General features: G+C 45.2%; 1 pseudogene; it reads left to right on the top strand.

Moving 5' to 3' along the window:
* Positions 1-11,031: 11,031 nt before the first annotated feature.
* Positions 11,032-18,358, top strand: LOC115643760 (annotated as a pseudogene).
* Positions 18,359-26,386: the final 8,028 nt, after the last annotated feature.

Genomic DNA, 26,386 nt, shown 5'->3' with positions numbered 1-26,386 from the left:
GGGAAGAAAAAAGAAAAGTTTTCTTCTGAAAGCTCTTCAAAATTTCTGGTTTTTATTTTCTTAATTAAAAGTCAAAAATTGTCCACAGAAAACAGACACTTACCACAAAGGTTTTAGTTTAATTGAAAACCCATTTCTTTTTTTTTCAAAAACAGTTTTGATAGAAATATTTGGACTAGCCTTAAAAATAAGGAAAGAAAAAAAAGTAATAGGAGTGAGTGGGTGAGATTCTGTGGCTTGCATTGTGCAGGAGGTCAGACTAGATGACCATAATGGTCCCTTCTGACCTTAAGTCTCTGAGTCTAAAAGAAAGGAGAAGTAAAATTAAAATAAAGGAACAGAAAAAAGCAATAAAGGAAAGGAGAGGGTGAAAATGAAAGGAAAGAAATGAAGAAAGAAAATAAAAAGGAAAGGAGAAAAATGTAGGAACCAAAAACAAAAGGGAAGGAAAGAAAAAAAGCAAAAAAGAAGAAAAAAAGATGAGTGAAAGAAAAGAAAGGAGAGAAAGGAGAAAGGGAAAATGAAAATATAAGAAAAAAAGTTATCAAAATGAAGATAAGAGATATTTTAAAAAGGAAAGAGAAGAGGGAAAAGAAAAACAAGAAAAGGAAATAAATAAACAGAAAGGGGGGCAGAACAGCTACTCACGTTAGTCTAGGTCTGTGATGTTAGGAAGATACCATAAGGCCAAGCTGGCTACACACAGATTGAGCCCTGTGCCTCAGTCATCACCAACTACTGTAAAACAAATTCTTGTAGGGTAATTTTTAAAATTCTAGTCCCTGCTCTTTTGGATTAAATACTAAAGTAGTTTATTCTGAACGTCTTCAAAGAGTGAAAAGTAATAATCATTCTGATTTTTCCCTTCCCGTCAAGCCATGAGAAGCCCTCAAACAGCACCTGCAACATCAGGGTCTTTTGACTTGTCCAGCGGGTATTGTCACATCTAAGCGAATTGTACTTTCATATGTTGACTCTAGTTCTTCTAGTCTCACAATCTACTTGCCATTCTCTGTGAAGTAGGTCTGCCTCAACTGGGTGAGGTTGATTAGTTTTAATGATCACAGGTACCCTAGAAGATCCACTCACTGGAGAATCCCAGAGCTACTTTTTGAGATGTACATGGAAAGATAAAAAATCATGACACTTTCCAGGAAATTTTAACTAGGTTACCATCTGTGAACCCAACTACTGGTACCTTTCAGAATGTTTTAGCCTTTGCTAATATGTCATAGACTCACTTGTGATGGCAGAGACCTTTAATATGCAATTTAATTCATTTCCTGTGCCTCCTACCATATAATTATTGTGCTCCTTACACTTCTTTGGTATGCAGCACAGTCCAGTGGGTTATGCACTGGTCTGGGAAACAGGAGATGCTCACTTCTAATTATTTGTATTCCATTTGCTCAGGGCAGCTCCTTTAGCACTAAGACTCAGATCCAGAAAACCATTTAGGTGCCTAACTACTGCTGTGACAATTGGGCCCATCATTTTTGCCTGCTTGGGAATTAACTATGGAAAGTTCACTAATAAATGTTATAAACAGGTTAAGTCCCAACCGCTGCCTCAAATGAAATGGGATTGGAGGGACTTTAACAATAATAGCTGCAGCCCATCTCAACTAATTTCTTCACTTTCCCTCCAAAGGACAGTTATTACCATCTTTGATGCCATCTAGGAGACTGACAGATGAGGGTGGTTTTTTTTTTTCCCTTCTAAAACTCTCTTCAGCTAAAAGGACAGGGAGCGAAGGACATTGTTAACATGAAAACCTTATTTAATACCTTACCTTTCAAATGCTTTAACTATGCTTTCATCTTTTCTTTATCCTTAATAAAAGGTTAAAAGGATTTTAATGGTGTGTTTGCCATGGGATTACGCAGGCTGAGGCCTGCGTGTATCAAACCCTGAACCTTGTTTAACATTGTTTGATGTTGGACAGTGACAGCGTTATGGTAACACCTTTGACTTTTTGGGCCCACATATTCCATCTTAATTAACACAACACTACTACTTTAGACACCTACGTTCAAAATTTAAGCAGCACTGAGATCCTCAAAGCCTCCACTTAGCTGTTGCCTAACCCTGTAATTATCTTCATTTACTCAATGCCTAAAGTTTTGCTGCAAAAGTCCCCTAACTGCTTATGTTTCTGCTTCTAGACATGCACACTGCTACCTCACTTGAGGTGCCTCGTTGCCTCTCAAGTCTGAGTCCCAGCCGGATCCTCAAACCAGGTGAACATAGGCATTGCTGCGCTTCTTTCTCCTGTAGGACTTCATCTGGTAGGTGGGTTCTGAGCATGCAGAAATCCACACAAAACAGCGGAGGGAGAAAGGAGGATTTCCCTCATAACTAGGCTAGGAGGGATTCAATTTTTATTGGTGAAAATTAATAAATGTCGATTTCACCAAACACCCACAAACTAACGAAAAATGTTGCCATTGATAATCAAAATTGACAGATAGACAAAGTAAGAAAAATGCTACCTGAGAACTTATTACAGTTTGATTTAAGGATATTTACTTGGTATATTTTTACATGTGATGTTGACAATGTGTATTATAACATTTTGTTTAGCTTTAACTTTTTGAAAGTCAGTATCTACTGTCATTAAATAATCATTGTATGATCCCCTCCACCATAATTTCCTGTGAAACTGTGAAAATTAAAAAAGATAAACATTGTGGTGATGGGGCAGAGCTTAAAACCCCTGATTTTGCAAAACTCTGAAATCATAAATCAATAAAAATTGGGGGAGAGCTTAAAAATAAACATCAATAATATTGCTCAAAATTACTTTTTTTTTTAAGAAATCAATTCTACCAACTCGACTCATAACTTGTAACCCGGGGGTAACGACACATATGAGAGATGAGGGATTCTATGTTCCTAACTTCTTGTTTCTGGTTTTCACTGAGTGGCCAAAGCTCAGATCCACAAACAGACTAAGGCATTGCAATGTGTGGCAACACCTCATTTTAAGAGACCAAGACAGCCAGTGGATCCACAAGTCCTGATTAGGCACCCAAGCTCCCTATACAATGAATGGGAAGAGACAGGCACCTAAGAATGGGATCCACAAAAGCCATCATGCTAGGCAGGGAGATGCTTAAATTAGCCAAAGCCAGATGCTGATGAGAAGGATGTGTCTTAAGCCTGCCCCTCTCAGGGAGTTCAGCTCCTAAATCTGGGCTGGAGGTAGGCACCTAGCTTTTTTCAGATTTTCAGCTGTGAATCCTCTCTTGTCATTTTTTGCAAGACATGCCCGGGGAAGAAGAAGCAATGCTTTATATCTTTTAGCCCACTTGTTAGAACACTCACCTGGGACGTTAGAGACCCAGAGAGGGAATCTGAACCAGGGCATCTCACACCCCAGGTGAGCAATTGAGCTAAAGGTCCCCTGCTGTCCCCTGTGTGGAGTTGGGCTACTTCAGAGCACTTCTACGGGATCAGACCCTGCAGGTGAGATAGGCTAAGAATTGCCACTATGAATGACAATGAATAAACACTGGGCCAGGGACAAGATCATGAGGATGACTCTAAAGCCTAGTGTTTTGAGCATTCACCTAGGATGTAGAAGAGCTAAGTTAATCTTTCTGTTTATTATTTATACATAGTGGAGCAGCTTCAACATCAAAGACAAAGAGAAAGCCCTACACTAGACCATCTCATAATTCGGGCTCTCTTTTGTAGTGTGGAAGACCCAACTTCACAGATCTTCTCCACATAAGGTGCGGGGGCAACTGTTGGGTTTTCTATAGCACATTGTGGCCAACAGACTTGGGTTAGGTCAAAACTTTATGTAAGCGGGGGGATGGTCCTGCTACTATGAGGAACTTTCCTGGCTTCTGCACTACCCTGGTGAAGTGGGCTAGCGAAAGGATCTGAGTCCTGCTCCCACTTCCTTTACCCAGAGGCCTCCCTGCCCTTGAGGACTCCCTTTCCATTCTCCTGTCTGGCAAAGCCTTCGTAACCCCAACAAGGCTGGGCCCAGGATTCCTGGGGGGATCAACCCACAACCCTGCTGTGGTCACCCAGGACAGGGGATTGGGTGCCCCAACTCCCGGGTACTCTCTTTGCACTGCGCATCTCCCTAACCCACTGATCACATCATACAGTTTAAAGCAAATACAAGTTATTTAATTAACAATTTTAAAAAAAGAATAAGGAAAAATGGTAAAGGTTAAAGGAAAACACATCACCCCGCTCTGTGCCAGAGACCATCACAAACAGTGTCTGTGGACATCAGAGCACTTCACAGTCTGTTTCTTGCAGGTCCCAGGCCTCCTTCTCAGGACCTGGCTGTGCTGCAGGGACTCTGTGGGTCAGACAGTTGCTCTGGTGGTGGCCACACTCTGTCAGGCTCTTGGTGGCAGGACCCTTCTCCCCAGTGTCACCCCTGCTCTGTCAGGGCTATGATCCCCCTCCAAGTCTGGCATGCAGAGCCTCTTGGCTGAGGCATCTCCCTGAGCTGGGCCCACTGCCCAGGGTCCCCTCGCTCTCCCCAGCTGCTCAGCACACCCAGCTCCAGACTGCTCCAGCCCCAGCTCCACACTGCCTCAGTACAGCTGCTGCTGCTGCTCTGCCTTCAGCTCTCTGGGCTGCTTCTCTGGCCTCACTGGCTCCAGTTGCTACAGCTCTGCTCCCAGGGCAGGTCTGCTCTCCAGGCTGCTTCTGTGACTCTCTCTCAGCTCTCACCTGCTTCCTGGGTTGCTTGTCTGGCCCCTCTGGCTCTGGTTGCTGCAGCTCTCCTCCCAGGGCAGGTCTGCTCTCTCTGGGCTGTGCTCTGGCTTTTTGGGTTCCAGCTCTGCTCCCAGCAGCTTAGCTTGGGCCACTACTCTCACCTTAGCTCAGCTCCACTCTGTCTGACCTAGGCAATTTCAGCTCACACGGAGGACAGGACCCACCCTGGCCTTCTGTCTCTTTGATTAGCCTGCCCGCCCTGTCAATCAGGCTGACCTGGAGCATTGGCCTCTCACCATTGTTCCTGGGGACTGTCAGTTTCAGGGTCCTGATTTACCGTCGATCTCTCCCCTTTTAGTGCTGGGAGCTAGCAACTGAAATACCCCCACTGAATGTTAGTAAGGGGATAACAGTCCCCTTACATCCCCCCCCTGCTAAAATTCTGCCAGAGCCACAATACTCACACCAATACATCCAGGGCCCATAAAAACAAGGTATATCCACATCATATTATATTAAAAACCCATTAACAATTATCAAAAGAACATTTAACATAGTTAACACTCCACATCTACTTCTAAATACTATACATAACAATATTAATTAAAACACTACATAGAACCAATAACATAATTATCTCTAAGTCTAACAGTAAGTACACCTTTATTAGCCCTCTGGGACCTTCTTAAGACTGCTGGTTCGTTACCCATATTTTCTGTTTCCCTATCCTTGGGTAATACTGGGTCAGTTTGAGGAATCTGACCATTCTCGTTAGGGTTTGGGTTTACCTCATTGGTTTCAGTCTTCTCTGGAAATGCTGCACTATGCCTTCTACGAGCCCTGGTCAGATTTGTAGTCCAATGCTTTAGCTGGTCCCTATGTACTACTCACTTAGGACCTCCTTGTTCAGGCTGTTTAGTGTACACTAACAGTTTGGGATTGTTGTGGGTGACCACAGTGAGGGGATTTGGCTTCCATTTGTCCTGTATTTTATTACATTTCCAGCGTCTACCGCTACGAACTGGTTCACAGTCACTAGATCGGATCAGAGCTGTCATGGTATAATTCCCCACTCTGAACCTTAGCGTTCAAAAGATGAGGTACCAGCATGAATTCCTTTAAGCTCAGTTACCAGCTTAGTACTTGTAGCGCTGCCACCAACCAGGAATTCCAGTGCCTGGTACACTCTGGTCCCCCCAAAACCTTGCCCGGGGACCCCCAAGACCCAGACCCTCAGGATCTTAACACAAGGAAAGTAAACCCTTTCCCTCACCGTTGCCTCTCCCAGGCTTCCCCTCCCTGGGTTACCCTGGAATATCACTGTGATTCAAACTCCTTGAATCTTAAAACAGAGTGGAAAATCCACCTTCCCCCGCCTTCTTAATCCCCCTCCCAGACTCTCCCTGAGAGAGAAAGTAATCCTAACTCAGAGAGAAATTAACCTTTCTCTCCCTCTTCCCTCCTTTCTCCCCACCAAGTCCCTGGTGGATCCAGACCCAGTCCCCTGGGGTCTCACCAGAATAAAAAAAACAATCAGGTTCTTAAACAAGAAAAGCTTTTAATTAAAGAGGGAAAAACAGTAAAAATTATCTTTGTAAATTTAAGATGGAATATGTTACAGGGTATTTCAGCTATAGACACTGGGAATACCCTCCCAGCCTAAGTATACAAGTCCAAATTAAAATCCTTTCAGCAAAATACCAATCTGAACTCCTTCCAGCCAAATACACATTTATAAATAAGGAAATCAAACATAAGCCTAACTCGCCTTATCTACCTAGCACTCACTATTCTGGACATATAAGAGATTGTATCAAAGAGATTGGAGAGAAACCTGGTTGCATGTTTGGTCCCTCTCAGAACCTAGAGAGAACAACCAAAAACTAACAGCACACACAAAAACTTCCCTCCCTCAAGATTTGGAAGTATCCTGTCCCCTGATTGGTTCTCTGGTCAGGTGACAGCCAGGCTCACTGATCTTGTTAACCCTTTACAGGCAAAAGAGATATGAAGTACTTTTGTTCTATTAACTCTTACTTATCTGTTTATGCCAGAACCCTACTGGACTTGTGATCATAAATCCTTTTCCTATTTTGGGCAGTGTATTTAGTTGTACTGAGAGCAACTTTCCAGGCTATCTTCAGCCTATCATGGTGACCTTTGACCTGGTCATCACAATTGGTCACCGTATCCCCAGAAAAGACCTCTTGATGCCTCTCTGGCAATGCCCCTATGCCAGCCACATGTGCAGGAATCAGCCCCTGGTGTGCCACCTGAACTGCAACTGGCAGTCTCCCACCACATCTTTCCTGAAGAAAGGTAACTCGTCCTCCCTGCTCCCTCGTCAGCTGCAGCTCATTTTCTGGTACACAGCGGTGTTCATCAAGAATCTTACCTTTCCAAGGAGGAATAATGATCTTCTGTTTTCTGCCCACTTTAACATTTTTAATACTCCTTGTGAGGCCCAGGGAATGACTCTGCCTCTCCGCTCGAGCCAGCACTCTACTCAGTACAGCATTCTTCGGAGAGTGCTCGTGACAGTTCATCCTCCTGGTTCCTTCTCCTGGTAAGAGTAGCTCCTTCAGCTCGCTAATGATGTTCATTCCTAGAATTCCGGGACTCCTTCTCCCTTATGGCTCCCTTTTGAGGCTTTGTCTTTCAAGATGAAGATGCATTTTCCTGGCAGTGTTTGGCCCATATGCTCTATGTCTGCTTCAAGGCACCCCACCACTGGGATTGCCAGTCCATTAACAGCTGTTAGACGTACAAACCGTGTGCTATGCATGGTCAGGTCCTTGTCCTTCAAATATTTTTGAAAATGCGACTCAATAATGGTGGTGACTTCTGAGCCAGGATCTAACAAACATCTGGTCTTCACCCCTGCTATACATACTTCAGCAGTTAGACAGTCTCCAAATGCTCGCTTACAGAAGTCGCTAGATATGCTGGCACTGCCAACGTTCCTCTCAACACTGTATACAGAGGGAATTTCCACCAAGGACAGGCTTAGGAATCCTTCTGCCACTTCTACTCTAGATGGACCACTCGCTTCTGGTGCCCCATTGGTTTTGAGTGCCTGGGACTCTGTTCTCCTTCTCAGTGAACATTCTCAGCTACTATGTCCTGGCCTTTCACAAGTGTAGCAAATGTATCTTCCCAGCTCGTACTTCAGTGGGGCTCTTTGGGATCTCAGTGCCCTTGTTTACTTTGGCATACTAATGGGATTTTTTTCTTTTATCAACTTGGTCATCAACTTCAGCATCTCCCCCTGTTGGACTACCAGTTTTTGGATAGCTTCACTTAAGCTTTCCAACGTTAGCTCTGTTTGGGGCAGGGCCTTTTCCCCAACAGCTGCATTCACTAGGCCCTCACTTTGTGTGCAGGAGTTAGGCTTGGCTGTCTCCGCTACAGGAACTTCCTCTTCTTCTGACCACATAATGGCAGCCTGCATGAGTTGATGGAACTTCTTACTGGGCTCTTCTTTAAACCTCCTTTTCATTGCACGTTGGAGGGAGTCATCACAGATCCCCAGCACCAACTGCCCTTTCAGAATTGTATCTGGGTCTGGAACTCGTTGAGGGTCTCGCCGCTCCACTTTACTCATTCTCTCCTGGAGGTCATATGCGCATGCCCAGACAGTTTCACCAGGCTTCTGCTTTCTCTCAAAGAACTCCTTTAGTCGTGTTCAAATAAGTGCCTTGTCTCCATACACTTCTATAAGGAGTTCAAATACCTTTTCCACATCTTTCTTGTCTGCCACTGCTATGAACTTTACTGTGGCCTTGGCCTGGCCCTTGAGGTGCTCCTCTATGAAGTCCACATGATCTTCTTCAGGTACTCTTAGTACACGCAGAGCCGCCTTCACAGACTTGACCCACTCCTCTACTGTAATTTCTCTTGGTCTAGTTGGGAAGCCACCAAACTCTGTGACCTTCCGCTCCCGTGGGACATAAATAGTAGGAGGTTTCTTAGCTTCTGCTGTCTGTTGATCTATTACTGCCTTGGCCAGCGATAAGACTTCTCTCTGTTCAGTTCTAGCTTGTTGTAATGCCTCTGCTTGGTCTGATAATTTGCGCTGACGTTCAGCAAACTGGGTTCGTAGTTCTTCAATTCCAGCCATGGTAGAGTGGCCAACCAGGCCTGGACAGTGTTACTAGAACTCAACCAGTAAACCAATGGGGTGGACCCTGTGGATAGGATCCTGTTCGTGACGCCAGTTATGTAAGCGGGGGAATGGTCCCACTATTGTGGGAAACTTTCCTGGCTTCTGCACTACCCTGGTGAAGTGGGCTAGCGAAAGGATCTGAGTCCTCGCTCCCATTTCCTTTACCCAGAGGCCTCCCTGCCCTTGAGGACTCCCTTTCCACTCTCCCGTCTGGCAGAGTCCTCGTAACCCCAACAAAGCTGGGCCCAGGATTCCTGGGGGGCTCAATCCCTAACCCTGCTGTGGTCACCCAGGACAGGGGATAGGGTGTCCCCACTCCCAGGTACTCTCTGTGCACTGCGCACTTCTCTGACCCACTGATCACATCATACAATTTAAAGCAAATACAAGTTATTTAATTAACAATTAATTTTAAAAAAAGAAGAAAGAAAAATGGGAAAGATTAAAGGAAAACACATCACCCCACTCTGTGGCAGGGACCATCACAAACAATGTCTATGGACATCACAGCACTTCACAGTCTGTTCTTTTTAAGTCTCTAACCTCCTTCTCAGGCCCTGGCTGTGCTGCAGGGATGCTGTGGATCAGACAGTTGCTCTGGTGGTGGCCACACTCTCTCAGGCTCTGAGTGACAGGACCCTTCTCCCAAGTGTCACCCCTGCTCTGTCAGAGTTATGATCCCCCTCCAAGTATGGCCTGCAGAGCCTCTTGGCTGAGGCATCTCCTCGTGCTGGGCCCACTGCCCAGGATCTCCCTTGCTCTCCCCAGCTGCTCAGCACACCCAGCTCCAGACTGCTCCAGCACCCAGCTCCAGACTGCTCCAGCCCCAGCTCCACACTGCCTCAGTACAGCTGCTGCTGCTGCTCTGCCTTCAGCTCTCTGGGCTGCTTCTCTGGCCTCACTGGCTCCAGTTGCTACAGCTCTACTCCCAGGGCAGGTCTGCTCTGCACGCTGCTGCTGTGTCTCTCTCTCAGCTCTCATCTGCTTCGTGGGCTGCTTGTCTGGCCCCTCTGGCTCTGGTTGCTGTAGCTCTCTTCCCAGGGCAGGTCTGCTCTCTCTGGGCTGTGCTCTGGCTTTTTGGGTTGCAGTTCTGTTCCCAGCAGCTTAGCTTGGGCCCCTACTCTTGCCTTAGGTCAGCCCCACTCTGTCTGACCCAGGCAATTTCAGCTCACATGGAGAACCGGACCCACTCTGGTCTTCTGTCTCTTTGATTAGCCTGCCTGCCCTGTCAATCAGGCTGACCTGGAGCATTGGCCTCTCACCATTGTTCCTGGGGACTGTCAGTCTCAGGGTCCTGATTTACTATCGATCCCTCCCCTTTTAGTGCTGGGAGCTGGCAACTAAAACACCCACACTGAATGTTAGCAAGGGGATAACAGTCCCCTTACATTTATTTGAACCAAAAGCATTTCTTGAGATTGACAGCCATTGTTAAAACAGTAGATAGTAACAGATAGGCAGAAAAAGGTTAGGACAAGTTAACTCTGAGGAAGCTGAGTCAGGAACTCTGGGTTGAGAATTGGCCCTGGGCCATGGGAGAGGGAATCTCAGAGAACGGGGCCCAGGAGTGTTTGTGAGGTGGAGGGTTGTGAGAAGGGAGGAAGGGGATTAGGGGCTGAGAGTTTTGTTTGGGGGTCTGAGCTGTGTGAGGCAGATGGAAGGAGACAGCCGGGGACTAGAGTAAGAACATTCAGGCGGTGGTGGATGCAGCAGAGGCTGGAGTCAAAGGGCCTGAATCTCCTCTCCCTGAAACCAGACATACGTCACTGTAACACCATGTACTTACCTTGAGATGAATGACTGGGAAATCAGCCCTATTGACTCCAGTGGAGTTACTCTTGATTTACACCAGGATGAGTGAGAGGGAAATCAGTTGACTGTATTGAATTATTTATAACTTTTCTTACTGTTGGTACATTTGGGTGCTATTTATTGTGCATGGCTAGAGATCAAACTGGGGCTCAGATCCTCACACCGGGAACTCCAAAGCTCAGCAGAGTTCAGTCCACCTACTCACCCTTGGGGGAAATAAAGTGGCAGCGTTATCAACCACAATGTTTAGTTCTCAGTTAGGCATCAGCCTTTGAAGTGGTTGGAGTCACGCCAAACAGATTGCACTGTGAATGTGCATGGCGAAAGGAGGAGCTGGTTGAAAGCTGTTTCTGACTCGCAGCCCCATGGCTGCTGAAAGGAGAATGTTCTGGATAACAAACCTAGGCTGGAGAACTTCCTATCAGAAGAATACCATCTCCTTTTATGGCTGCCTGGCTCAGTCTTACTTCTATTTCCTGCTGGGCATTTCAGAGAATATCTCGTTGGCCATGATGTCCTGCGATCAATATGTGGCCATATGTTACCCACTGAACTATAGCACCATCATGAATAGAAAGGTCTGCGTATGGTTGGTGATGGGATCATGGATGTGGGGATTCTTCTCCATCTTGGTCCTTACCATGATCAAACTTTAATTGCCCTGTTGTGGCCCCAACATCATCAACCATTTCTTCTGCTACCATGCCCACTTTTTATACCTCACCTGTGCCATCATCCAGCTGGTGCAATTCATCGACTTCATCATCTCGCTGTCTCTGTTGCTAGGCTCCCTGCTGCTGATGGTCATCTCCTACTTGTATATTATCTGCACCATCATCCGTTTCCCATCTACGAAGTGCAGGGAGAAGCTTTCTCCACCTGTGTGTCTCATTTCAGTATGGTTACCATTGGGTACAGCACCTCCATCTTCATCTACATCAGGTCCTCACAAGTCCCCTCTTTGTGGGCTTGTCCCCTATCTGGTACTGAGAGAAAATCAGATGTGATTTTGTCCAGTATCACGGACTAGGGAGGTATGCAAGGTCACACTGGTGGATGAGGACACAGCTTTCCCAGAAGTATCAGAATGTCCGATATTGTAGGAATGCATCAGTGGCCAACCTAGTTGAGGGCAGACTTGGGCAACATTTTTCCAAGCCATTGGCAGATTGTTTAACTCAGCTAAAAACATAGCAGCATCTGTCAATGGGAGGGAAATGATTGAGATACACCCAGAAAATCATGGTAGGTTATCCGCACCACATGCTGGAGAGGAAAGCGAACCCCCGCAAGGTCCCTGCCAATCTGACCAGGGGGAAAATTTCTTCCTGACCAACACATGATGATCAGTTAGACGCTGCTCAGGTTGGCAAGAACCAGCCAGCCAACAACCCAAGAGAGAGAGATAATGGCTCAGTGCCAGTTCAGAGCCCTGGCACATCCCACCCAATGTTTCAGAGATTAAAAAAAAGTCCCAGAATACAGTGGGTGGGGGGGAAGAATCTCTTCCTGATAAGACATACACTGCAAGTGGAACCTAGGGTTGCTGAGCCCTGCCCTCCAGCCCCGTCATACAATCTCACTCAGACATGTGTCCAGCTCTCTCTTAAAATGAATTTGGTCACTTGACCCTCACAACTTCTATTTGGAGGCTGCTCCAGAACCTCGCCCCACTGGTTAATAGAAACCTCCTGGTAAATTCTAGCCAGTCTTCCCATCACTCACACGACCAAATGTACATGTAAGCCAGGCTGATACAATCTGGCTCTTTGTCCCCCTTTAATGACTAGGCCACGAATGGTGGTTTATAAGACAGTGGGCCCAGTCACCAGCTGGTGGCAATGGACATACAGCTCCATCAGAAGCAGTAGCTCAGATGCACAGATACTGCAAATTGCTTTACGTCCACCAAAGTCAATGGAATTACACGGATGTGTTGAGGATCTACCCCGAATGTCTTCTTTCACCTACCCAAGTGTTGCACCAGTCTGACTCCTCAGGTTCCAATGAAGCCACTCTTGATTTATGCACACAAGCAAGACAACTCCAATCATTGTTTTCAGTGGCCATGGAACATGTGCTAGGGGCCAAGCAGTGTACCGGGTATTGTTTTCGCACAGAATGAAACTCTGATTCCTTTTCTGCACACAATTTATACCCATTTAACTCCATAACTGGATTAGCTTTTCTACTGGTGAAAGTCACCCCAGCAGCAGTGATATCAGGGGAATTAATCTGGATTTGCATTGGTGCAACTGAGATCAGAATGAGACCCGGTTGTGTGCAAGCTGTTTGGTCATGGAAATCACGGACATTAATGAACAAGGCTGTGTCTTACCTAATATAATGGGCCTCTCATAGCAGATTCAACTATCAGATAATTAATTAATTAATTAATTATAAGCTATGGTCAAAGGTGTCCTGAGATCTGATCCCAACTATTCCTCTGACTCTGTTCAGTCCCTTCACCACTCCATTCCTCAGTTGTCATCCCTACAATGGGGATAAGAGTTACAACTTTAAGTAGCTGTAATAGTTGAAATAGTTACATCTACCAGTGTGATATATGCCATCATGTACTAGCAATGCCCCTCTGCCATATACATTGGCCAAACCAGACAGTCTCTACGTAAAAGCATAAATGGACCTCAATCAGACGTCAAGAATTATGACACGCAGAGCACAGGGTTGCATCCCTGATACTCTTGGTTACTAGCCATTGATGGATTTTTCCTCTATGAATTTATCATGTCTAGCTATCCATCCATCCCTATACAAAGCCTTCCATCTACTGATCGATCAATCAAACTGAGGCTTTTCTACTGCCACACATTACCATGGTATCAGAGCACTTTCCACATAAAAACAGTTACCATATAAAAGTCACACATGGTGTCTCTGGCTCTTCTCCTTTTCTTAGGTTAGAAAGTAAACATTCTGCCCCTGCTGCAGCCCCAAGGCCAGAGGAGCTCTCTGCCCCGACTACTGACCCAGGACTGGAAGAGCTATCAGCCTTCACCTGGCTATGGGGCTCAAGGTGTCAGCTGCTGCCCCTGGCGGCAGGGCTGTTTTTCTATAATGGACCCTTGGCTTTAACGAACAAATGGCTTGGATCCCCATGGGTTGGTTATAGCAAGGTTGTACTATATTTTGTTGGTTAGTTGATTTGTTTCTTTGTTCCAGATGTTTTTGGTGGGTGGGGATTTGGGAGGGCGAGGTATGTTTGATTGGAGGGGAGTATCCATTTGATGTCATCAAGTATTGGGTACTACCAGATCAGGCCCCAGACGGAGCATGCGCCTATTTTCCCCTGGTTCGTGGATCGCTAGCAGACACAGGGGCCTCCCTGACTGGACTTAGGCATCTCTCTCTGAGCTAGCACACACTCCTCTTCTTGGCATCTCCCATTGGCTAGCTCAGGCATCTCCCTTCTTAGCGTGCTGGATTTTTTGACTCCCATTCTAAAGTGTCTGTCTCTCTATATGTATTTTATAGGGAGCCCGGGGACCTGACTCAGGCTGTGTGTGACCCTATTTGTCCCAGTGATTTTCTAGGTGCCTAAAAGTTAGATGTTGCTGCACTGCGGGTCACCATGCCTGGGTTAATAAATTTTGGACACCTATATCCTTTAGAAAAACCTACTAGGCACCTAAACAGCTTTCATATCTAGGCCTTAAGGGATGAAGTGCAAGTGTCTATACTGGGCAGTGATACCCCCTGGTATGAAGCTGTGAGTTGATTGATTTATGATCTTCGATATCCACCAGAGATCATAGAATCACAGAAATGCTGGGCTAGGAGGGACTGAAAGGAGAATTGGATGCCTGGCTCTTTGAAAACCCCTTTTTAAATTCCTGGAAAAAAATAATCTTCCTCTTTGAAGAACATGCCCATATCTCTGCTGATTCCACGGCTGGTGCCAGCCCACCTGATAGAGAAAAGTGAACTCTGTCTTTTGTAGGTAGCTTATAGAATCACAGAACCATAGAAATGAGGGGCTGAAAAGGACCCTAAGAAGTTGAGGCAGGACCTAGTAAACTTAGGCCAGTCCTGACAGGAGCTTGTCCAAACTCTTCTTCAAAAACGTCCAGTGGTGGGGATTCCAAACCCTCCCTTGGCATCCTATTCCAGAGTTTAACTGTTCTTAGAGTTAGAAAACTTTTCCTAATCTCTAACCTAAATCTCCTTGCTGCAGATTCAGCCCATTACTTCTTGTCCTATCTTCAGTGGACATGGAGGACAATTGATGACCATCCTCTTTATAACAGCCCATAACACATTTGAAGACTGTTATCAGATCCCCACTCAGACTTCTTTTCTCTTCCCAGTACAGCAACTGCCATTGAGGATATGGTCAAAGAGCAGCAGCATCCCTTGTGTCATATGCTAAACCATATGATGGGACACAAATACAATAAGGCTCAGAACTTCAAATCTATCATATTCCCCAAGTAGCTTTGAAAATTCCCTTTAGTGAGACTGGACGTCCAATTCACCTTGGCAGCTTTTACCAAGGCCCGTGCTGGATTCTCCATCGCTTGATGTCTTCCAGTCAAGACTGAATGCTCTTCTGGAACATGCATTCATGAAAAATTAGTTATTGTGCTCAAGACGGGGGTAACTCGCTTGTGATCTATAGGAGGTCAAAAAACTCAGACCGAGTGAGCTAATGGTCCCTTCTGGCCTTAAATGCTACGAATATTCTCCAAAAATTTCCATTGATGGGACCTAGGGTTCAGAGTTCTCTTGGGACCTTTAAAATTCTAGACTAAAGCCTGTTTTCCATCGTTCATTAATTTGGTCCTTAACTGATAGCCCTTGAGAACTAAATCCTTCTTTTCACCTATAAAGCAAGTACATCTCTGAGATGATCCAGGAATAAATCTGCCCCTCCTCTCACTAAGGAGTCCCTTCACTTTTAGGTCTCACTCCCGCTGCTGTTCTGCTGTAGCTTGGTAGGCAACATTAGCCTCTGATTAGTGCAGGAATAAGGTCCCCTGAAATTCTCAGGCCACTTGCCTGTCTGTGAGGGTCACCATTTAATCAAGGCTGGCACCCGGGGGACTCAAGAGACATCTGGGGCCCAAAGTACGAGCTTCTACAGCTTGAACTGAACAGCCAGGCTGCCTGACAGCCACTGGAACAGCCTCCTATCCTCTAGGTGTGGCACAGAGGGGCCTCATAACACAAACTTCCCATGAGTGCAACACTGCACAGCTGCAGGGGTCAAGGGCTCCATCTGAGCTGGAGTCACTTCCCTCAGCCAGGAGGACAAGATATCACTGATAGTTGTACTAATGCAATGCCATGGACTCTACTGGAGTTTATTCTCTGTGTGGTCCCTTCTCTTCTCCCCCATCCCTGCACATCCATAAAGTCACAGAGTCACAGAGTTCAAGGCCAGAAGAGACAAGCAGATCATCCAGTCTGACCTGCTTTATGTCATCACCACTCGGCACCCACAGACCAAACCCAACAACTGAAATTAGACCAAAGTGTCACAGCCCTCAGGAGACTAAATGGTTCTGTGCTACTGGCAGACAAGAGAAGAGACTGAGGGGCACCAGTGCCCGAAGTGCCCACAATGGCAGAGAAATGATTGAGAGACACCCAGAAAATCCTGGCAACTGACAACCATCACATGCTGCAGAGGAAAGCGACCCCCACCCCTCAAGGTCCCTGCTAATCTGAATACGAGGGAAATTCCTTCCTGACCCCCACATGGTGATCAGTTGGACCCTGAGCAAGTGGATAAGAACCAGGCAGCCAAGCAACCGAGAGAGAGAGAGATAATGTCTCAGTGCCACCTCAGAGCCCTGGCACAGCCCAATCAATGTCCCATTCCCAGCTAGGGCTGCCCTGAATGCTTCAGTGATTAAAAAAGAAAACAAACCTCCCAGAATACACTGGAGGAGGAGGAATCCCTTCCTGACCCCTGCCAGTGGCCAGATGGAACCCCGAAGAATGAGCTTTTAGGAACTTAAGACATACACCGCAAGTGACCCACAGGGTTGCTGAGCCCTGCCCCCCAGCATCACAAGCAGCCCAGTCATACAATCCCATTCAGTCATACAATCCCACTCTGACATGCGTCCAGGTCGCTCTTAAAAGTAATTAAGTCATTTGCCCTGCACAACTGCTATTGGGAGGCTGCTCCAGAAGTTCATCCCACTGGTGGTTAGAAACCTCCGCATAATTTCTAGCCAGTCTCTCCATCTCTCGCACACCCGAATGTGCATGGGAGCCAGGCTAACACAGTCTGGCTTGTAGTCCCCCTCTAGTGGTTAGGCCACAAATGGTGGTTTATAAGACAATGGACCCAGTCCCCAGCTGGTGGCAATGGATACACAGCTCCATTGGAGGCAGTAGCTCAGATCCACAGATGCTGCAAATTGATTTAGTGCCACCAAAGTCAATGGAACTACACTGATGTGCTGAGTATCAACCCCAAATGTTTTCTTAACTACTCCATTCTTACACTAGTCTGACTCCTTTGGGTCCAGTAAAGCCACCCCTGATTTATACACACAAGCAAGACAACTCCAATCATTGTTTTCACTGGCCATGGGATGGATGCAAGTGACCAAGCAGTATAACAGGAATTGTTTTGGCATGAAACGAAAGTCTCTTTCCACTCACGCATATACTTTACACCCATTTAACTCTACAAATGGGCCAGATTTTCTGCTGGTGTAAATCACCCCGGCAGCAGTGACATCAGTGGAGTTAATCTAGATTTGCATTGGTGCAACTGAGATCAGAATCAGACCTAGGTCTGTGCAAGCTGTTTGGTCATGGAAATAAACTACATAAATGAACAAATACAACATAAGCAAACCTTTATTAGATAAAGACAGAAAATTAATTATTTGTGAATTGCCTACACCCAGTCAGTCTCTTCAGGGCAGCTTTCGTCTCCTTGTTCCTCATGCTGTAGATAATTGGATTCATGATTGGCTGCAATACAGAATAAAGAATAGCCATCACAAGATCCAGAGCAGATGGGGAGCTGGAGGTGGGTTTTAGGTAGGCAAAGACGCCAGTGCAAACAAACAAGGAGACCACAGTGAGGTGAGGAAGGCAGGTGGATAGGGCCTTATGTCGACCCTGTTCAGAGGGGATTCTCAACACTGATTTGAAGATCTGAACATACGACACAGTGATAAAAATAAAGCAGCCTAAGACTAAACATATACTAAAGGCAATAACCTCAACTTCACTCATATATGAGTCAGAGCAGGTGAGCTTGAGTAGCTGGGGGATCTCACAGAAGAGCTAATCCACCATGTTGCCTCCACAGAACGTCAATGCAAATGTGTTCCCGGTGTGTAGCACAGAGCTGAGAATCCCACTGATCCAGGCCCCAGCTGCCACTTGGACACAAGCTCTGCTGTTCATCATTGCGTCATAGTGCAGTGGTTGGCAGATGGCGACATATCGGTCATATGCCATGACAGTAAGAAGGGCAACATCCTCTCCCAGAAAGAAGATGAGAAAAAAGACTTGAGTAACACATCCAGCATAGGAAATGGACGTGGTGTTCATGAGAGAGTTGACCATGGATTTGGGGATGGTGACAGAGATGAAGCCAAGGTCTACAATGGACAGATTCATCAGGAAGATGTACATGGGAGTGTAAAGGTAGTTGCTGAGGGCTACAACCACAATGACAAGAGCTGGGAACACAAGTGACATGTCATGACTCCCAATCCCCGCCTCTAACGACTGCATCAGCCTCTGTCCCAGTGACTCTCCATTGCCATCAGCAATGACTGCCGAGAGTGACAATGGAGAGTCATTGGGCTAACGAACGCAGTGAGACTGATTCTCCAGTATGGTACTTGGGGCACTCACCTGTTGTCTGGAAGAGTTCAAGTCCTTGCTCCAGTGACTATTTAATTTTTATACAATGGAGCAGCGTCAGCAGGAGAGACTGAAACAGTCTCATTTCAGAACAGCCCATAGCCTAGTGACTCAGGCACCCTCCTGTAAAGTGGGAATTCAAACCCTTTCTCATCATCAGTCAGAGGGAGGGATTGAGTCTGAGTTTGTCATAAGCCAGCAGAATGCCCTAACCACTCAGCTTCAAGTTATGAGGGGTGCCTGTCCCAGAGCCCTTATGAGAGACAGAAATAGAACTCCCAGGTCTGGTTCCTCTCCTCTCCACCCAGGACTGAATTTCTGCCCAGAGCCACACATGAAACTCAGAAGGCCTGGCTCTTGTCCCCGCTACTCTTACCCACTACACCCCACTCATTTTCCAGAGCTGGGTGTAGAACCCAGGAGTCCAGGCTCCTAGTTCACACCACTCAAACCCACTTGACTCAACGGGCCTTGCAGCACTTTAATAGACAGAAGTAACAATAAATGGAGGAGTAGACACAAATTGATAGATAGATAGAACAACAAAGAGAGAGACACAAGTAAGAAAAGTATAGATACAGACAGTGCGAGAGAAACACAGAACTAACAAAAACTAACAGATAGAGATATAAAATCAAGTAATTGAGAGAGAAAAGTACAAACAGACAGACAGCAATAACAACAAACTAATATATACAGAGAGAAAAGTATCAATGAGCAGATAGTGTTTGTCACAATTTTTGGATTACTTTAATGTAAATCATCAATCTATTCTAAAAAATGTGTGTCAATTTCATCAATTTCCTCACTCCCAGTAGAAGGAAACTGAGGCACAGATATTCTGCCCTCTGTTTCCTAAGGAAAGTTCTTTTGACTGCCTCAGTTTCCTATGTGAAATTGAGCTAAGAGTGAAACTATGAAAAAAAAATCTATTATCACTTACAATTTCATCCTTAAAGTGCCACTGTGTAACTCCAAACTATATTGAATTGCAAGAGCAAACTTACAGTGCTGGTCTGTGTGGAATCTTCCCAGACTGAGATGTCTTTTCTCCTCCAGCTACTGACTGCAATTGGTTTCCCCCTCTCTCTCGAGCCCCATACACACTGCTTTATCTCCCAATCTCTCTATCTAATGCCCTTATCACTGTACTATGAGAGGCTGTTACCCCACCGCACTGAGTCTGAGCTGCTGGAAGTACGCTGAGATCTGTGCTGTCTGCAGATGTGTGCTGTGTGTCAAAAAGGCTGGTGCTGCAGGAAGGTGATTTATACATGTCTGTTTTCTAAGGACTTGTGGGACTCACTGCCTGGAGCCCTCAACTGCCCAGACGCAACAATTAATTTCTCTTGCTCTCTACTTCCCTGAAGAGTTTCCAGAAACTAAAATAATCACAATTCCAATGAGGCAGCAGGATCTAGAGGAAAAATTGTGGGCCAAACACTGCGGGCACACAGGACTGTACTCCAGACATCTGTCATCAATTCCTAATCCTGCAGCTGACCTGCTGTGTTATCTTGGGAAAGTCATTCCCTGGGGCTGTCTTTTCCCTCCCACCCTTTTCCTGTTCCTGGGGTGAAGACTGTGTCTTACCTAATATAATGGGCCTCTCATATCAGATAATTTATTAATAAAAAGCTAGAGTCCAAGGTATCCAGAGATCTGATCCCAACTATACCTCTGAGTTTGTTCAGTTCCTTCACTGCTCCATTCCTCAGTTGTCATCCCTACAATGAGGGTAATAGTTACAACTTCGTGTAGTTGGAATAGTTATGATATCTACCAATGTGATATATGCCATCATGTGCCAGCAATGTCCCTCTGCCATGTACATTGGCCAAACCAGACAGTCTTTATGGAAAAGAATAAACGGACCCCAATCAGACATCAAGAATTATAACATTCAAAACCCTGTCAGAGAACACTTCTGTCTCCCTCGTCACTCGATTATAGATCTAAAAGTCGCAACATTCCAACAAAAAAAACCCTTCAAAAACAGACTCCAATGAGAGAATGCTGAATTGGAATTAAGTTGCAAAATGGACACCATTAAATTAGGCTTGAATAAAGACTGCGAGTGGATGGGTCATTACACAAAGTAAAACGATTTTCCCATGTTTTTTCCTCCTCTCACCCCACTCCCCATCCTTTTAACTTCTTGACAACTGCTGCAAATGGACCATTACATAGTCAGCAAAATAGACAGAGGACAGATAGATACTTAGATATTTGGTGACCTCTTATTCAGTGCTCAAAGTATATTCACCTGCAAAAAAAACAACAACAACAAAACACCAGCACACCTGTCCAATTGCTTTGCATATGAATATTTGTTAGGCATACCTGTTCTGTTAATATGTGAATACAGAAATGTCACTCTGTACTATGGTAAAACCCTGTTAAATAGAAAGATTTGGTGACTATATTCTTGTCTGATGTCTCTTTAAACCAAAGTTCGCTGTTGTAAGGATAGTTTTGTTTCTGATATTTACATGGCAAGGATTTGTAAACTTTTTAAATCTTACTAAATAAACAGTTTAAAAATAGGCATGTTGATCAAGCTGCCAGAGTAAAGTTCAGCTCCTAGTTTAGACTGATATAAATTTGGAGTAAATCCACCAACACTAAAGTAGATCAATAGAAGTAATCAGGATTATTATCTGTGTGAGAGAAGATTATGTCCATTCCTAAAATGGACCACAAAGTTTGCGCTGGTCAGAGGTAAAATAGTGGCATTGTCAGTTGAAGTATAAAACAATTTCCTGTTTTGGAATGAAACATTCTGATTTTCCAGTACAAAACAACATTTCATTTATTATTTTTTCCTTAATTTTACTTTGAAACATGGTCAACATTGAAAGAAAATATTTAGAGTTTGTCAAAATGAAACCTGAAATATTTTTTTAAACTTTTTGATTCACCTGGAATTTGGAAAAATACCATTTTCAGTTTGACCCACAATTATTTTTTTCTGATTTTTCAAAATTACCAGTGAAATGAAAAATCTATTATTCGCCCAGCTCTATTTGGATTTTGCCTCCTGCATATCATGGGGAATTTGATGTGCTAGATTATGAGCAATAAGAAAGGAGGAAGGTAGCTTTTATTGTGTTCAATAGTTGCCATTTAAACACACAGGCAAACACTCACACAACCATCCATGCAGTATCTTCCATAGACTGATGAACACACACATGCACCATGATGCTCACTCATACTTCACACAACTAGGCACACATACACTATCCAACATGCAAACACTCACTCTAACACAGCAACCTAAATGCACCAAACACACTCTTTCCCCCAGCACAAAAACAAACATAGACACACATTCACTAACTCTCACACACAAACACAACACCTTTATGTACCAGTTTAGATGGTGTACTGTGTATAGTGATGTTACAAAACAAGGAACCAGAACTGAGTTTGGCATCAGTTTCCACAAATTCTCTGGGCTGAGAATTGGAAATGCACAGTGTGGAGGGGATGTCTACAAACCCCTCGCACAACCAGCTCCCCAGCACTGAAATGGAAACTTGGGAACCCATCGGAAATCTGCTGGCTTTTTGGTGCTGAGGCACTTGCATGATCTATCTCTTTATTCCTGTATATAGTCTGTTGCCCCACTGTCTTGAACCTTCTGTCTCAACTACATATATCCATCACTGTGATATTTAAGGAATATTTAGGGTTAATGTCATTTCTCCTACATGAGAGTATTTATTTATATTGCCCTCAGAACACTCCCAATATTATTATTACCTATCTTTGGTGAAAAAATGGCAGATCTGCAAAATCTACACAGAGCCTGCCTTCTCCTAGGATGAGGCCAAAGCAGTGCGGTGGCTTATTTTTCTTACCACCTTTGAGATGCTGTGGGGTCAGATGCCTGTTGTGAATGAGAGGAATATTCACACCATGTATTGTGTCCAGGTCCTTATTTCTGGGTAGCACTTTTACCTTTCTCCAAGGTATGTGAGAGAAGACAACTGGGTTTGGAATATAGGCAGCTGAGGTATTGATCTATAGTTATAAATTGCAGAACAAGCCTATTTAGGAGCCAAATTTTGAGTTACTTATAAGTGTTTAATCAAGCAAGGCTGGATGAACCAAACTGGGATCTCAATAACACCAGAGTAAAGCTGAAGTCATTGGAGTTATTTTGGCTTCATCCCTAAGTTCAGAATTTCCTCCACTGTGAGTTTTGCCTGTCCATCCCATTGTACCAGTTTTGCAGTGGTGTAACCTCACTGAAATCAGTGTAGTTATGGTGACATAAAACTGGTATAATGGAGAGGACAACATAGATCAAGGACTTCAAGATTTAAAAAAACAAAACCCCACACACACTCTGGTTACTATTCTTTATTCACGTGCAACATTTGAATGAGAATTATGCATAATGCAGACAACAACTTTAATCTTTTAGGAAAACTAAACTAATAGTTCACTGTTATGGTCTTGTCTTGCCTATGCAATGCTCCTTCTATTGCTACCTCTGTAAGTAGTCTTGGAAGAATCAGATTTTTATCAGTAAATATTGGCAAATGTTAATTTCACCATACACACACAAACCAGCAAAAAAATATTTCCTTCAACAATCAACATTTCCAGCAAGACAAAGTAAGAAAAATGCTGTTTGAGAACTTATGAGTGTTTGATTTAAGGATATTGACTTTATATATTTTCATGTCATGTTGAAACGTTGTGCTTTCATAGTTATCAAGTTTTAACTTTTTGAATCTCAACATGTACTATCATTAAATAACTTTTGTCTGACCCCCTTCATAATCTCGTGTAACTGTGAAAATTTAAACTGATAAAAATAAAAAATGCTTAATGATAAACATCAATATTATCAGTCAAAATTATATATCAGGTGGGGGGAAGGAGCCAGATGAGAGGAAGTGCGTGTTAGAAGCTGGGAGCAAGAGGCACAAGGAGCTGAGAGTGAGAGTGAGAGGGTATGCTGCTGAAGTACTATGGAGTGCAAGCGTTATCAGACACCAGGAGGAAGGTCCTGTAGTGAGGATAAAGAAGGTGTTTGGAGGAGGCCTTGGAGAAGTAGCCCAGAGAGGTGTAGCTGTCATATATATATATAAATATATATATAGTGACAAAGTTCCTCCTCTACCTCGGTGGCAGATTGGCAGATTTGCTTACCTCAGTGATCTCCCCCACAGTCTGGATCAACTCCTCCTGTGTCTGATCAGGAGTTGGGAGGTTTGGGGGGAACTGGGGCCCGCCCTCTACTCTGGGTTCCAGCCCAGGGCCCTATGGATTTGCAGCTGTCTATAGTGCCTCTTGTAACAGCTATGTGACAGCTACACCTCCCTGGGCTACTTTCCCAAGGCCTCCTCCAAACACCTTCTTTATTCTCACCACAGGACCTTCCTCCTGGTGTCTGATAACGCTTGTACTCCATAGTACTTCAGCAGCACACCCTCTCACTCTCAGCTCCTTGTGCCTCTTGCTCCCAGCTTCTAACACGCACTTCCTCTCATCTGGCTCCTTCCTCCCACCTGACTGAAGTGAGCTCCTTTTTAAAACCAGATTCCCTGATTAGCCTGCCTTGATTGGTTGCAGGTGTTCTGATCAGCCTGTCTGCCTTAATTGGTTCTAGCCAGTTCCTGATTACTCTAGTGCTGCCCCTGCTCTGGTCACTCAGAGAACAGAAAACTACTCACCCAGTGACTAGTATATTTGCCCTCTACCAGACTCCTGCACCCTACTGGCCTGGGTCTGTCACATATCCCTCCCCCCTGCTCAATACCAAGGGGTTGGGCAGCTTGGGAAGCCAGACAGTACAAACGTGACAAGCCATCAGCATTGCCGTGACGGCTCCGTGTTGCACACGGAACTGGAAAGGTTGGAGGGATAAGAACCTCCTGGTCACCCTTGTGTTCTACTCCTTGTTCCGCTGCATCCATTGGAGAGGGGCGTGGTCGGTCAAGAGGACAAGTCTGTGCCCGAGCAAGTAGTAGTGCAATGTTTCCATGGCCCATTTTACGGCAAGGCACTCCCTCTCCACCACTGCATATTTTTGTTCCCTCGGAAGGAGTTTCCTACTGAGGTAGAGAATTGGGTGTTCCTCCTCCCCGACCATCTGTGATAGAATGGCCCCCAACCCTATTTCCGATGCATCTGTCTGCAAGATAAATTCCTTGGTGAAATCAGGGGCTATTAGTACAGGGTTACTGCAGAGGGCAGTCCTTAGGTCTGTGAATGCTTCCTCTGCTGCGTCAGACCATCTTACCAGATCAGGTCCACGGGCTTTTACTAGGTCAGCCAGGGGGCTTGCCCTTGTGGCAAAGTGGGGGATACATTGTCGGTAATACCCTATTACACCTAGGAATGCCCGGACTTGCTTCTTGCGACATGCTTGCGGCCAATTTTGGATGGCCTCCAACTTATTCACTTGGGGTTTTACCAGACCTTTCCCCACAATGTAGCCAAGATATTTGGCCTCCGTAAACCCTACAGTGCACTTGGCAGGATTTGCTGTAAGGCTAGCTCACCTGAAGGTATCAAGGACTGCCTCCATCTTCTCTAGGTGACTTTCCCAGTCTGGGCTATGAATGACCACATCGTCCAAGTAGGCAGCAGCATAACTGTTATGCGGGCATAATAGCTTATCCATGAGGGGCTGGAAAGTAGCTGGGGTCCCATGTAGTCCAAAAGGGAGGACAATATATTGAAAAAGATCCTTTGGTGTAGAGGACACAGTATTTTCCTTTGCGTCTTTCGCAAAGCGAATCTGCCAGTACCCCTTTGTCAAGCCCAGAGTAGTCAAGTACCGGGCATTCCCCAGATGGTCCACTAGCTCATCTATGCGAGGTATGGGGTACGCATCAAACTGGGATACTTCATTTAGTCGCCAGAAGTCATTGCAAAACCTTGTGGTGCCATCAGGTTTGCACACCAGCATGATCGGGCTGGACCACTGACTGTGGGATTCTTCGATGATCCCCAACTCCAGCATTTTTTTTTATTTCTGCTTTTATTTCCTCCCTTTTGGCCACTGGCACACGATAGGGCCTCATTGTTATTCTGGCCCCAGGGTTCATGACGATGTGGTGATACATCTCGGCTGTTCAACCCGGTTTTGTCGAGAACACATCTTGGTTCCGGAAGATCATCTCAGACACCTCATTCTTCTGATCTGGTATTAAATCAGGAGACACTCTCACTTGTTTGGAAGGCTTGTTTTCCTGGGTTAGGTCTTATTGGACACTTATGCATGCCTCTTGTGCATGCTAGGGTTTCAGAAGGTTGATGTGATAAATATGTTCTTGTTTCGGCGTCCTGGCTGCCGCACCTTGTAGGTTACTTCTCCCTCGGATTCAACCACCTCATAGGGCCCCTGCCATTGGGCCAGAATCTTGCTTTCTGCCGTGGGTACCAACACCATCACCGGATCCCCTGATTGGAACTGTCAGACTTTGCCTGGCGATTGTAATATGTTCTCTAGGCCTCCTGGGCCTTTTCCAAATGCTCCCGTACAATAGGGGTGACATGGGTTATCCGGTCTTGCATCTGTATTATATGTTCTATTATATTTCTCCCCTCATTGAGTTCCTTTTCCCAGATCTCTTTGGTGATGTCTAGTATGCCTGCGGGGTGACACCTGCATAATAACTCGAAGAGGGAAAACCCAGGTGAGGCCTGAGGTACCTCCCGGATAGCAAACAAAAGGTAGGCTAGTAGGGCATCCGAATCCTTCCCATCCCGACTTACCACCTTTCTTTTCATAGCCTTGTGGGTTTGGTTAAACCTTTTGTGGCAAATTGCAAGTACTGTTATGCTGGGTCTCGTGCTTTCTCTTCTTTGGGGAAGGTTCAGGGGGCCATT

Source organism: Gopherus evgoodei, unplaced genomic scaffold, assembly GCF_007399415.2.
Source record: "Gopherus evgoodei ecotype Sinaloan lineage unplaced genomic scaffold, rGopEvg1_v1.p scaffold_70_arrow_ctg1, whole genome shotgun sequence".
In the NCBI taxonomy this organism is placed as follows: domain Eukaryota; kingdom Metazoa; phylum Chordata; order Testudines; family Testudinidae; genus Gopherus; species Gopherus evgoodei.
The sequence above is the reverse complement of the archived record's forward strand: the minus strand, read 5'-3'. Positions and strand labels throughout refer to the sequence as shown.